This window comes from Acomys minous (assembly GCF_964271855.1).
Source record: "Acomys minous genome assembly, contig: scaffold_23, whole genome shotgun sequence".
In the NCBI taxonomy this organism is placed as follows: Eukaryota; Metazoa; Chordata; class Mammalia; order Rodentia; family Muridae; genus Acomys; species Acomys minous.
The window spans coordinates 2,068,174-2,081,724 of NW_028182182.1; positions in this window are offsets into that span (position 1 = coordinate 2,068,174).

The following is a 13,551-nucleotide window of genomic DNA, read 5'->3' on the forward strand; positions in this document are numbered from 1 at the left end:
GCAACTTGTTCCCTGAGTTAGAAAACGTCGAGAAACGTTCGTTTCTGCTAGCGCTGTGCTTCTACACATGTATTTGCTGAACGGGGAAAGCGCACAGTAATGCAATTTTCTCCCAGCAAATACACAGTTTCTAAGGAAATGGGAACACACTGAGGAGACACTTGTGGGAGCTACTGTGACTAAAACTGAGCTTCCCTACTCACAGGGAAGCAAGAGAAATGCTGATTTCATCCAGCCCAGTTACATACGCAGAATCTGTACTACTGTGCAAATAGGCATGTCTCTGTAGGCAAAAAACTCATTTCTGACAAAGTTGCCCAAATGCATGTCAGAAGTGTGCAACTTGTTCCCTGAGTTAGAAAACATCGTGAAACGTTCGTTTCTCCTAGCGCTGTGCTTCTACACATGTATTTGCTGAACGGTGAAAGCGCACAGTAATTCACTTTTCTCCCAGCAAATACACTGTTTCTAAGGAAATGGGAACACACTGAGGAGACATTTGTGGGAGCAACTGTGACTAAAACTGAGCTTCCCTCCGCACAGGGAAGCAAGAGAAATGCTGATTTCATCAAGCCCAGTTACATACTCAGAATCTGTACTATTGCGCAAATAGGCATGTCTCTGTAGGCAAAAAACTCATTTCTGACAAAGTTGCCCAAATGCATCTCAGAAGTGTGCAACTTGTTCCCTGAGTTAGAAAACGTCGAGAAACGTTGGTTTCTGCTAGCGCTGTGCTTCTACACATGTATTTGCTGAACGGTGAAAGCGCACAGTAATGCACTTTTCTCCCAGCAAATACACTGTTTCTAAGGAAATGGGAACACACTGAGGAGACACTTGTGGGAGCTACTGTGACTAAAACTGAGCTTCCCTATGCACAGGGAAGCAAGAGAAATGCTGATTTCATCAAGCCCATTTACATACTGAGAATCTGTACTACTGCGCAAATAGGCATGTCTCTGTAGGCAAAACACTCATTTTTGAGAAAGTTACCCAAATGCATCTCAGAAGTGTGCAACTTGTTCCCTGAGTTAGAAAACGTCGAGAAACGTTCGTTTCTGCTAGCGCTGTGCTTCTACACATGTATTTGCTGAACGGTGAAAGCGCACAGTAATGCACTTTTCTCCCAGCAAATACACTGTTTCTAAGGAAATGGGAACACACTGAGGAGACACTTGTGGGAGCTACTGTGACTAAAACTGAGCTTCCCTACGCACAGGGAAGCAAGAGAAATGCTGATTTCATCAAGCCCAGTTACATACTCAGAATCTGTACTACTGCGCAAATAGGCATGTCTCTGTAGGCAAAAAACTCATTTCTGACAAAGTTGCCCAAATGCATCTCAGAAGTGTGCAACTTGTTCCCTGAGTTAGAAAACGTCGAGAAACGTTCGTTTCTGCTAGCGCTGTGCTTCTACACATGTATTTGCTGAACGGTGAAAGCGCACAGTAATGCACTTTTCTCCCAGCAAATACACTGTTTCTAAGGAAATGGGAACACACTGAGGAGACACTTGTGGGAGCTACTGGGACTAAAACTGAGCTTCCCTACGCACAGGGAAGCAAGAGTAATGCTGATTTCATCAAGCCCAGTTACATACTCAGAATCTGTACTACTGCGCAAATAGGCATGTCTCTGTAGGCAAAAAACTCATTTCTGACAAAGTTGCCCAAATGCATCTCAGAAGTGTGCAACTTGTTCCCTGAGTTAGAAAATGTCGAGAAACGGTCGTTTCTGCTAGCGCTGTCCTTCTACACATGTATTTGCTGAACGGTGAAAGCGCACAGTAATGCACTTTTCTCCCAGCAAATACACTGTTTCTACGGAAATGGGAACACACTGAGGAGACACTTGTGGGAGCTACTGTGACTAAAACTGAGCTTCCCTACGCACAGGGAAGCAAGAGAAATGCTGATTTCATGAAGCCCAGTTACATACTCAGAATCTGTACTACTGCGCAAATAGGCATTTCTCTGTAGGCAAAAAACTCATTTCTGACAAAGTTGCCCAAATGCATCTCAGAAGTGTGCAACTTGTTCCCTGAGTTAGAAAACGTCGAGAAACGGTCGTTTCTGCTAGCGCTGTGCTTCTACACATGTATTTGCTGAACGGTGAAAGCGCACAGTAATGCACTTTTCTCCCAGCAAATACACTGTTTCTAAGGAAATGGGAACACACTGAGGAGACACTTGTGGGAGCTACTGGGACTAAAACTGAGCTTCCCTATGCACAGGGAAGCAAGAGTAATGCTGATTTCATAAAGCCCAGTTACATACTCAGAATCTGTACTACTGCGCAAATAGGCATGTCTCTGTAGGCAAAAAACTCATTTCTGACAAAGTTGCCCAAATGCATCTCAGAAGTGTGCAACTTGTTCCCTGAGTTAGAAAACGTCGAGAAACATTCGTTTCTCCTAGCGTTGTGCTTCTACACATGTATTTACTGAACGGTGAAAGCACACAGTAATGCACTTTTCTCCCAGCAAATACAGTGTTTCTAAGGAAATGGGAACACACTGAGGAGACACTTGTTGGAGCTACTGTGACTAAAACTGAGCTTCCCTACGCACAGGGAAGCAAGAGAAATGCTGATTTCATCAAGCCCAGTTACATACTCAGAATCTGTACTACTGCGCAAATAGGCATGTCTCTGTAGGCAAAAAACTCATTTCTGACAAAGTTGCCCAAATGCATCTCAGAAGTGTGCAACTTGTTCCCTGAGTTAGAAAACGTCGAGAAACGGTCTTTCAGTTAGCGCTGTGCTTCTACACATGTATTTGCTGAACGGTGAAAGCGCACAGTAATGCACTTTTCTCCCAGCAAATACACTGTTTCTAAGGAAATGGGAACACACTGAGGAGACACTTGTGGGAGCTACTGTGACTAAAACTGAGCTTCCCTACGCACAAGGAAGTAAGAGAAATGCTGATTTCATCAAGCCCAGTTACATACTCAGAATCTGTACTACTGCGCAAATAGGCATGTCTCTGTAGGCAAAAAACTCATTTTTGAGAAAGTTACCCAAATGCATCTCAGAAGTGTGCAACTTGTTCCCTGAGTTAGAAAACGTCGAGAAACGTTCGTTTCTGCTAGCGCTGTGCTTCTACACATGTATTTGCTGAACGGTGAAAGCGCACAGTAATGCACTTTTCTCCCAGTAAATACACTGTTTCTAAGGAAATGGGAACACACTGAGGAGACACTTGTGGGAGCTACTGTGACTAAAACTGAGCTTCCCTACGCACAGGGAAGCAAGAGAAATGCTGATTTCATCAAGCCCAGTTACATACTCAGAATCTGTACTACTGCGCAAATAGGCATGTCTCTGTATGCAAAAACCTCATTTCTGACAAAGTTGCCCAAATGCATCTCAGAAGTGTGCCACTTGTTCCCTGAGTTAGAAAACGTCGAGAAACGGTCGTTTCTGCTAGCGCTGTGCTTCTACACATGTATTTGCTGAACGGTGAAAGCGCATAGTAATGCACTTTTCTCCCAGCAAATACACTGTTTCTAAGGAAATGGGAACACAATGAGGAGACACTTGTGGGAGCTACTGTGACTAAAACTGAGCTTCCCTAGGCAAAGGGAAGCAAGAGAAATGCTGATTTCATCAAGCCCAGTTACATACTCAGAATCTGTACTACTGCGCAAATAGGCATGTCTCTGTAGGCAAAAAACTCATTTTGGACAAAGTTGCCCAAATGCATCTCAGAAGTGTGCAACTTGTTCCCTGAGTTAGAAAACGTCGAGAAACGGTCGTTTCTGCTAGCGCTGTGCTTCTACACATGTATTTGCTGAACGGTGAAAGCGCACAGTAATGCACTTTTCTCCCAGCAAATACACTGTTTCTAAGGAAATGGGAACACACTGAGGAGACACTTGTGGGAGCTACTGGGACTAAAACTGAGCTTCCCTATGCACAGGGAAGCAAGAGTAATGCTGATTTCATAAAGCCCAGTTACATACTCAGAATCTGTACTACTGCGCAAATAGGCATGTCTCTGTAGGCAAAAAACTCATTTCTGACAAAGTTGCCCAAATGCATCTCAGAAGTGTGCAACTTGTTCCCTGAGTTAGAAAACGTCGAGAAACATTCGTTTCTGCTAGCGTTGTGCTTCTACACATGTATTTACTGAACGGTGAAAGCGCACAGTAATGGACTTTTCTCCCAGCAAATACAGTGTTTCTAAGGAAATGGGAACACACTGAGGAGACACTTGTTGGAGCTACTGTGACTAAAACTGAGCTTCCCTACGCACAGGGAAGCAAGAGAAATGCTGATTTCATCAAGCCCAGTTACATACTCAGAATCTGTACTACTGCGCAAATAGGCATGTCTCTGTAGGCAAAAAACTCATTTCTGACAAAGTTGCCCAAATGCATCTCAGAAGTGTGCAACTTGTTCCCTGAGTTAGAAAACGTCGAGAAACGGTCGTTTCAGCTAGCGCTGTGCTTCTACACATGTATATGCTGAACGGTGAAAGCGCACAGTAATGCACTTTTCTCCCAGCAAATACACTGTTTCTAAGGAAATGGGAACACACTGAGGAGACACTTGTGGGAGCTACTGTGACTAAAACTGAGCTTCCCTACGCACAAGGAAGTAAGAGAAATGCTGATTTCATCAAGCCCAGTTACATACTCAGAATCTGTACTACTGCGCAAATAGGCATGTCTCTGTAGGCAAAAAACTCATTTTTGAGAAAGTTACCCAAATGCATCTCAGAAGTGTACAACTTGTTCCCTGAGTTAGAAAACGTCAAGAAACGTTCGTTTCTGCTAGCGCTGTGCTTCTACACATGTATTTGCTGAACGGTGAAAGCGCACAGTAATGCACTTTTCTCCCAGTAAATACACTGTTTCTAAGGAAATGGGAACACACTGAGGAGACACTTGTGGGAGCTACTGTGACTAAAACTGAGCTTCCCTACGCACAGGGAAGCAAGAGAAATGCTGATTTCATCAAGCCCAGTTACATACTCAGAATCTGTACTACTGCGCAAATAGGCATGTCTCTGTATGCAAAAAACTCATTTCTGACAAAGTTGCCCAAATGCATCTCAGAAGTGTGCCACTTGTTCCCTGAGTTAGAAAACGTCGAGAAACGGTCGTTTCTGCTAGCGCTGTGCTTCTACACATGTATTTGCTGAACGGTGAAAGCGCATAGTAATGCACTTTTCTCCCAGCAAATACAGTGTTTCTACGGAAATGGGAACACAATGAGGAGACACTTGTGGGAGCTACTGTGACTAAAACTGAGCTTCCCTACGCACAGGGAAGCAAGTGAAATGCTGATTTCATCAAGCCCAGTTACATACTCAGAATCTGTACTACTGCGCAAATAGGCATGTCTCTGTAGGCAAAAAACTCATTTCTGACAAAGTTGCCCAAATGCATTTCAGAAGTGTGCCACTTGTTCCCTGAGTTAGAAAACGTCGAGAAACGGTCGTTTCAGCTAGCGCTGTGCTTCTACACATGTATTTGCTGAACGGTGAAAGCGCACAGTAATGCACTTTTCTCCCAGCAAATACACTGTTTCTAAGGAAATGGAAACACACTGAGGAGACACTTGTGGGAGCTACTGTGACTAAAACTGAGCTTCCCTATGCACAAGGAAGCAAGAGAAATGCTGATTTCATCAAGCCCAGTTACATACTCAGAATCTGTACTACTGCGCAAATAGGCATGTCTCTGTAGGCAAAAAACTCATTTTTGAGAAAGTTACCCAAATGCATCTCAGAAGTGTGCAACTTGTTCCCTGAGTTAGAAAACGTCGAGAAACGTTCGTTTCTGCTAGCGCTGTGCTTCTACACATGTATTTGCTGAACGGTGAAAGCGCACAGTAATGCACTTTTCTCCCGGTAAATACACTGTTTCTAAGGAAATGGGAACACACTGAGGAGACACTTGTGGGAGCTACTGTGACTAAAACTGAGCTTCCCTACGCACAGGGAAGCAAGAGAAATGCTGATTTCATCAAGCCCAGTTACATACTCAGAATCTGTACTACTGCGCAAATAGGCATGTCTCTGTAGGCAAAAAACTCATTTCTGACAAAGTTGCCCAAATGCATCTCAGAAGTGTGCAACTTGTTCCCTGAGTTAGAAAACGTCGAGAAACGGTCGTTTCTGCTAGCGCTGTCCTTCTACACATGTATTTGCTGAACGGTGAAAGCGCACAGTAATGCACTTTTCTCCCAGCAAATACACTGTTTCTACGGAAATGGGAACACACTGAGGAGACACTTGTGGGAGCTACTGTGACTAAAACTGAGCTTCCCTACGCACAGGGAAGCAAGAGAAATGCTGATTTCATGAAGCCCAGTTACATACTCAGAATCTGTACTACTGCGCAAATAGGCATTTCTCTGTAGGCAAAAAACTCATTTCTGACAAAGTTGCCCAAATGCATCTCAGAAGTGTGCAACTTGTTCCCTGAGTTAGAAAACGTCGAGAAACGGTCGTTTCTGCTAGCGCTGTGCTTCTACACATGTATTTGCTGAACGGTGAAAGCGCACAGTAATGCAATTTTCTCCCAGCAAATACACTGTTTCTAAGGAAATGGGAACACACTGAGGAGACACTTGTGGGAGCTACTGGGACTAAAACTGAGCTTCCCTATGCACAGGGAAGCAAGAGTAATGCTGATTTCATAAAGCCCAGTTACATACTCAGAATCTGTACTACTGCGCAAATAGGCATGTCTCTGTAGGCAAAAAACTCATTTCTGACAAAGTTGCCCAAATGCATCTCAGAAGTGTGCAACTTGTTCCCTGAGTTAGAAAACGTCGAGAAACGGTCGTTTCTGCTAGCGCTGTGCTTCTACACATGTATTTACTGAACGGTGAAAGCGCACAGTAATGCACTTTTCTCCCAGCAAATACAGTGTTTCTAAGGAAATGGGAACACACTGAGGAGACACTTGTTGGAGCTACTGTGACTAAAACTGAGCTTCCCTACGCACAGGGAAGCAAGAGAAATGCTGATTTCATCAAGCCCAGTTACATACTCAGAATCTGTACTACTGCGCAAATAGGCATGTCTCTGTAGGCAAAAAACTCATTTCTGACAAAGTTGCCCAAATGCATCTCAGAAGTGTGCCACTTGTTCCCTGAGTTAGAAAACGTCGAGAAACGGTCGTTTCTGCTAGCGCTGTGCTTCTACACATGTATTTGCTGAACGGTGAAAGCGCATAGTAATGCACTTTTCTCCCAGCAAATACACTGTTTCTAAGGAAATGGGAACACAATGAGGAGACACTTGTGGGAGCTACTGTGACTAAAACTGAGCTTCCCTAGGCAAAGGGAAGCAAGAGAAATGCTGATTTCATCAAGCCCAGTTACATACTCAGAATCTGTACTACTGCGCAAATAGGCATGTCTCTGTAGGCAAAAAACTCATTTTGGACAAAGTTGCCCAAATGCATCTCAGAAGTGTGCAACTTGTTCCCTGAGTTAGAAAACGTCGAGAAACGGTCGTTTCTGCTAGCGCTGTGCTTCTACACATGTATTTGCTGAACGGTGAAAGCGCACAGTAATGCACTTTTCTCCCAGCAAATACACTGTTTCTAAGGAAATGGGAACACACTGAGGAGACACTTGTGGGAGCTACTGGGACTAAAACTGAGCTTCCCTATGCACAGGGAAGCAAGAGTAATGCTGATTTCATAAAGCCCAGTTACATACTCAGAATCTGTACTACTGCGCAAATAGGCATGTCTCTTTAGGCAAAAAACTCATTTCTGACAAAGTTGCCCAAATGCATCTCAGAAGTGTGCAACTTGTTCCCTGAGTTAGAAAACGTCGAGAAACATTCGTTTCTGCTAGCGTTGTGCTTCTACACATGTATTTACTGAACGGTGAAAGCGCACAGTAATGCACTTTTCTCCCAGCAAATACAGTGTTTCTAAGGAAATGGGAACACACTGAGGAGACACTTGTTGGAGCTACTGTGACTAAAACTGAGCTTCCCTACGCACAGGGAAGCAAGAGAAATGCTGATTTCATCAAGCCCAGTTACATACTCAGAATCTGTACTACTGCGCAAATAGGCATGTCTCTGTAGGCAAAAAACTCATTTCTGACAAAGTTGCCCAAATGCATCTCAGAAGTGTGCAACTTGTTCCCTGAGTTAGAAAACGTCGAGAAACGGTCGTTTCAGCTAGCGCTGTGCTTCTACACATGTATTTGCTGAACGGTGAAAGCGCACAGTAATGCACTTTTCTCCCAGCAAATACACTGTTTCTAAGGAAATGGGAACACACTGAGGAGACACTTGTGGGAGCTACTGTGACTAAAACTGAGCTTCCCTACGCACAAGGAAGTAAGAGAAATGCTGATTTCATCAAGCCCAGTTACATACTCAGAATCTGTACTACTGCGCAAATAGGCATGTCTCTGTAGGCAAAAAACTCATTTTTGAGAAAGTTACCCAAATGCATCTCAGAAGTGTACAACTTGTTCCCTGAGTTAGAAAACGTCAAGAAACGTTCGTTTCTGCTAGCGCTGTGCTTCTACACATGTATTTGCTGAACGGTGAAAGCGCACAGTAATGCACTTTTCTCCCAGTAAATACACTGTTTCTAAGGAAATGGGAACACACTGAGGAGACACTTGTGGGAGCTACTGTGACTAAAACTGAGCTTCCCTACGCACAGGGAAGCAAGAGAAATGCTGATTTCATCAAGCCCAGTTACATACTCAGAATCTGTACTACTGCGCAAATAGGCATGTCTCTGTATGCAAAAAACTCATTTCTGACAAAGTTGCCCAAATGCATCTCAGAAGTGTGCCACTTGTTCCCTGAGTTAGAAAACGTCGAGAAACGGTCGTTTCTGCTAGCGCTGTGCTTCTACACATGTATTTGCTGAACGGTGAAAGCGCATAGTAATGCACTTTTCTCCCAGCAAATACAGTGTTTCTACGGAAATGGGAACACAATGAGGAGACACTTGTGGGAGCTACTGTGACTAAAACTGAGCTTCCCTACGCACAGGGAAGCAAGTGAAATGCTGATTTCATCAAGCCCAGTTACATACTCAGAATCTGTACTACTGCGCAAATAGGCATGTCTCTGTAGGCAAAAAACTCATTTCTGACAAAGTTGCCCAAATGCATTTCAGAAGTGTGCCACTTGTTCCCTGAGTTAGAAAACGTCGAGAAACGGTCGTTTCAGCTAGCGCTGTGCTTCTACACATGTATTTGCTGAACGGTGAAAGCGCACAGTAATGCACTTTTCTCCCAGCAAATACACTGTTTCTAAGGAAATGGAAACACACTGAGGAGACACTTGTGGGAGCTACTGTGACTAAAACTGAGCTTCCCTATGCACAAGGAAGCAAGAGAAATGCTGATTTCATCAAGCCCAGTTACATACTCAGAATCTGTACTACTGCGCAAATAGGCATGTCTCTGTAGGCAAAAAACTCATTTTTGAGAAAGTTACCCAAATGCATCTCAGAAGTGTGCAACTTGTTCCCTGAGTTAGAAAACGTCGAGAAACGTTCGTTTCTGCTAGCGCTGTGCTTCTACACATGTATTTGCTGAACGGTGAAAGCGCACAGTAATGCACTTTTCTCCCGGTAAATACACTGTTTCTAAGGAAATGGGAACACACTGAGGAGACACTTGTGGGAGCTACTGTGACTAAAACTGAGCTTCCCTACGCACAGGGAAGCAAGAGAAATGCTGATTTCATCAAGCCCAGTTACATACTCAGAATCTGTACTACTGCGCAAATAGGCATGTCTCTGTAGGCAAAAAACTCATTTCTGACAAAGTTGCCCAAATGCATCTCAGAAGTGTGCAACTTGTTCCCTGAGTTAGAAAACGTCGAGAAACGGTCGTTTCTGCTAGCGCTGTCCTTCTACACATGTATTTGCTGAACGGTGAAAGCGCACAGTAATGCACTTTTCTCCCAGCAAATACACTGTTTCTACGGAAATGGGAACACACTGAGGAGACACTTGTGGGAGCTACTGTGACTAAAACTGAGCTTCCCTACGCACAGGGAAGCAAGAGAAATGCTGATTTCATGAAGCCCAGTTACATACTCAGAATCTGTACTACTGCGCAAATAGGCATTTCTCTGTAGGCAAAAAACTCATTTCTGACAAAGTTGCCCAAATGCATCTCAGAAGTGTGCAACTTGTTCCCTGAGTTAGAAAACGTCGAGAAACGGTCGTTTCTGCTAGCGCTGTGCTTCTACACATGTATTTGCTGAACGGTGAAAGCGCACAGTAATGCAATTTTCTCCCAGCAAATACACTGTTTCTAAGGAAATGGGAACACACTGAGGAGACACTTGTGGGAGCTACTGGGACTAAAACTGAGCTTCCCTATGCACAGGGAAGCAAGAGTAATGCTGATTTCATAAAGCCCAGTTACATACTCAGAATCTGTACTACTGCGCAAATAGGCATGTCTCTGTAGGCAAAAAACTCATTTCTGACAAAGTTGCCCAAATGCATCTCAGAAGTGTGCAACTTGTTCCCTGAGTTAGAAAACGTCGAGAAACGGTCGTTTCTGCTAGCGCTGTGCTTCTACACATGTATTTACTGAACGGTGAAAGCGCACAGTAATGCACTTTTCTCCCAGCAAATACAGTGTTTCTAAGGAAATGGGAACACACTGAGGAGACACTTGTTGGAGCTACTGTGACTAAAACTGAGCTTCCCTACGCACAGGGAAGCAAGAGAAATGCTGATTTCATCAAGCCCAGTTACATACTCAGAATCTGTACTACTGCGCAAATAGGCATGTCTCTGTAGGCAAAAAACTCATTTCAGACAAAGTTGCCCAAATGCATCTCAGAAGTGTGCAACTTGTTCCCTGAGTTAGAAAACGTCGAGAAACGGTCGTTTCAGCTAGCGCTGTGCTTCTACACATGTATTTGCTGAACGGTGAAAGCGCACAGTAATGCACTTTTCTCCCAGCAAATACACTGTTTCTAAGGAAATGGGAACACACTGAGGAGACACTTGTGGGAGCTACTGTGACTAAAACTGAGCTTCCCTACGCACAAGGAAGTAAGAGAAATGCTGATTTCATCAAGCCCAGTTACATACTCAGAATCTGTACTACTGCGCAAATAGGCATGTCTCTGTAGGCAAAAAACTCATTTTTGAGAAAGTTGCCCAAATGCATCTCAGAAGTGTGCAACTTGTTCCCTGAGTTAGAAAACGTCGAGAAACGTTCGTTTCTGCTAGCGCTGTGCTTCTACACATGTATTTGCTGAACGGTGAAAGCGCACAGTAATGCACTTTTCTCCCAGTAAATACACTGTTTCTAAGGAACTGGGAACACACTGAGGAGACACTTGTGGGAGCTACTGTGACTAAAACTGAGCTTCCCTACGCACAGGGAAGCAAGAGAAATGCTGATTTCATCAAGCCCAGTTACATACTCAGAATCTGTACTACTGCGCAAATAGGCATGTCTCTGTATGCAAAAAACTCATTTCTGACAAAGTTGCACAAATGCATCTCAGAAGTGTGCCACTTGTTCCCTGAGTTAGAAAACGTCGAGAAACGGTCGTTTCTGCTAGCGCTGTGCTTCTACACATGTATTTGCTGAACGGTGAAAGCGCATAGTAATGCACTTTTCTCCCAGCAAATACACTGTTTCTAAGGAAATGGGAACACAGTGAGGAGACACTTGTGGGAGCTACTGTGACTAAAACTGAGCTTAACTAGGCACAGGGAAGCAAGAGAAATGCTGATTTCATCAAGCCCAGTTACATACTCAGAATCTGTACTACTGCGCAAATAGGCATGTCTCTGTAGGCAAAAAACTCATTTTGGACAAAGTTGCCCAAATGCATCTCAGAAGTGTGCAACTTGTTCCCTGAGTTAGAAAACGTCGAGAAACGGTCGTTTCTGCTAGCGCTGTGCTTCTACACATGTATTTGATGAACGGTGAAAGCGCACAGTAATGCTCTTTTCTCCCAGCAAATACAGTGTTTCTAAGGAACTGGGAACACACTGAGGAGACACTTGTGGGAGCTACTGTGACTAAAACTGAGCTTCCCTACGCACAGGGAAGCAAGAGAAATGCTGATTTCATCAAGCCCAGTTACATACTCAGAATCTGTACTACTGCGCAAATAGGCATGTCTCTGTAGGCAAAAAACTCATTTCTGACAAAGTTGCCCAAATGCATCTCAGAAGTGTGCCACTTGTTCCCTGAGTTAGAAAACGTGGAGAAACGGTCGTTTCAGCTAGCGCTGTGCTTCTACACATGTATTTGCTGAACGGTGAAAGCGCACAGTAATGCACTTTTCTCCCAGCAAATACACTGTTTCTAAGGAAATGGGAACACACTGAGGAGACACTTGTGGGAGCTACTGTGACTAAAACTGAGCTTCCCTATGCACAAGGAAGCAAGAGAAATGCTGATTTCATCAAGCCCAGTTACATACTCAGAATCTGTACTACTGCGCAAATAGGCATGTCTCTGTAGGCAAAAAACTCATTTTTGAGAAAGTTACCCAAATGCATCTCAGAAGTGTGCAACTTGTTCCCTGAGTTAGAAAACGTCGAGAAACGTTCGTTTCTGCTAGCGCTGTGCTTCTACACATGTATTTGCTGAACGGTGAAAGCGCACAGTAATGCACTTTTCTCCCAGTAAATACACTGTTTCTAAGGAAATGGGAACACACTGAGGAGACACTTGTGGGAGCTACTGTGACTAAAACTGAGCTTCCCTACGCACAGGGAAGCAAGAGAAATGCTGATTTCATTAAGCCCAGTTACATACTCAGAATCTGTACTACTGCGCAAATAGGCATGTCTCTGTATGCAAAAAACTCATTTCTGACAAAGTTGCCCAAATGCATCTCAGAAGTGTGCCACTTGTTCCCTGAGTTAGAAAACGTCGAGAAACGGTCGTTTCTGCTAGCGCTGTGCTTCTACACATGTATTTGCTGAACGGTGAAAGCGCATAGTAATGCACTTTTCTCCCAGCAAATACACTGTTTCTAAGGAAATGGGAACACAATGAGGAGACACTTGTGGGAGCTACTGTGACTAAAACTGAGCTTAACTAGGCACAGGGAAGCAAGAGAAATGCTGATTTCATCAAGCCCAGTTACATACTCAGAATCTGTACTACTGCGCAAATAGGCATGTCTCTGTAGGCAAAAAACTCATTTTGGACAAAGTTGCCCAAATGCATCTCAGAAGTGTGCAACTTGTTCCCTGAGTTAGAAAACGTCGAGAAACGGTGGTTTCTGCTAGCGCTGTGCTTCTACACATGTATTTGATGAACGGTGAAAGCGCACAGTAATGCTCTTTTCTCCCAGCAAATACAGTGTTTCTAAGGAACTGGGAACACACTGAGGAGACACTTGTGGGAGCTACTGTGACTAAAACTGAGCTTCCCTACGCACAGGGAAGCAAGAGAAATGCTGATTTCATCAAGCCCAGTTACATACTCAGAATCTGTACTACTGCGCAAATAGGCATGTCTCTGTAGGCAAAAAACTCATTTCTGACAAAGTTGCCCAAATGCATCTCAGAAGTGTGCCACTTGTTCCCTGAGTTAGAAAACGTGGAG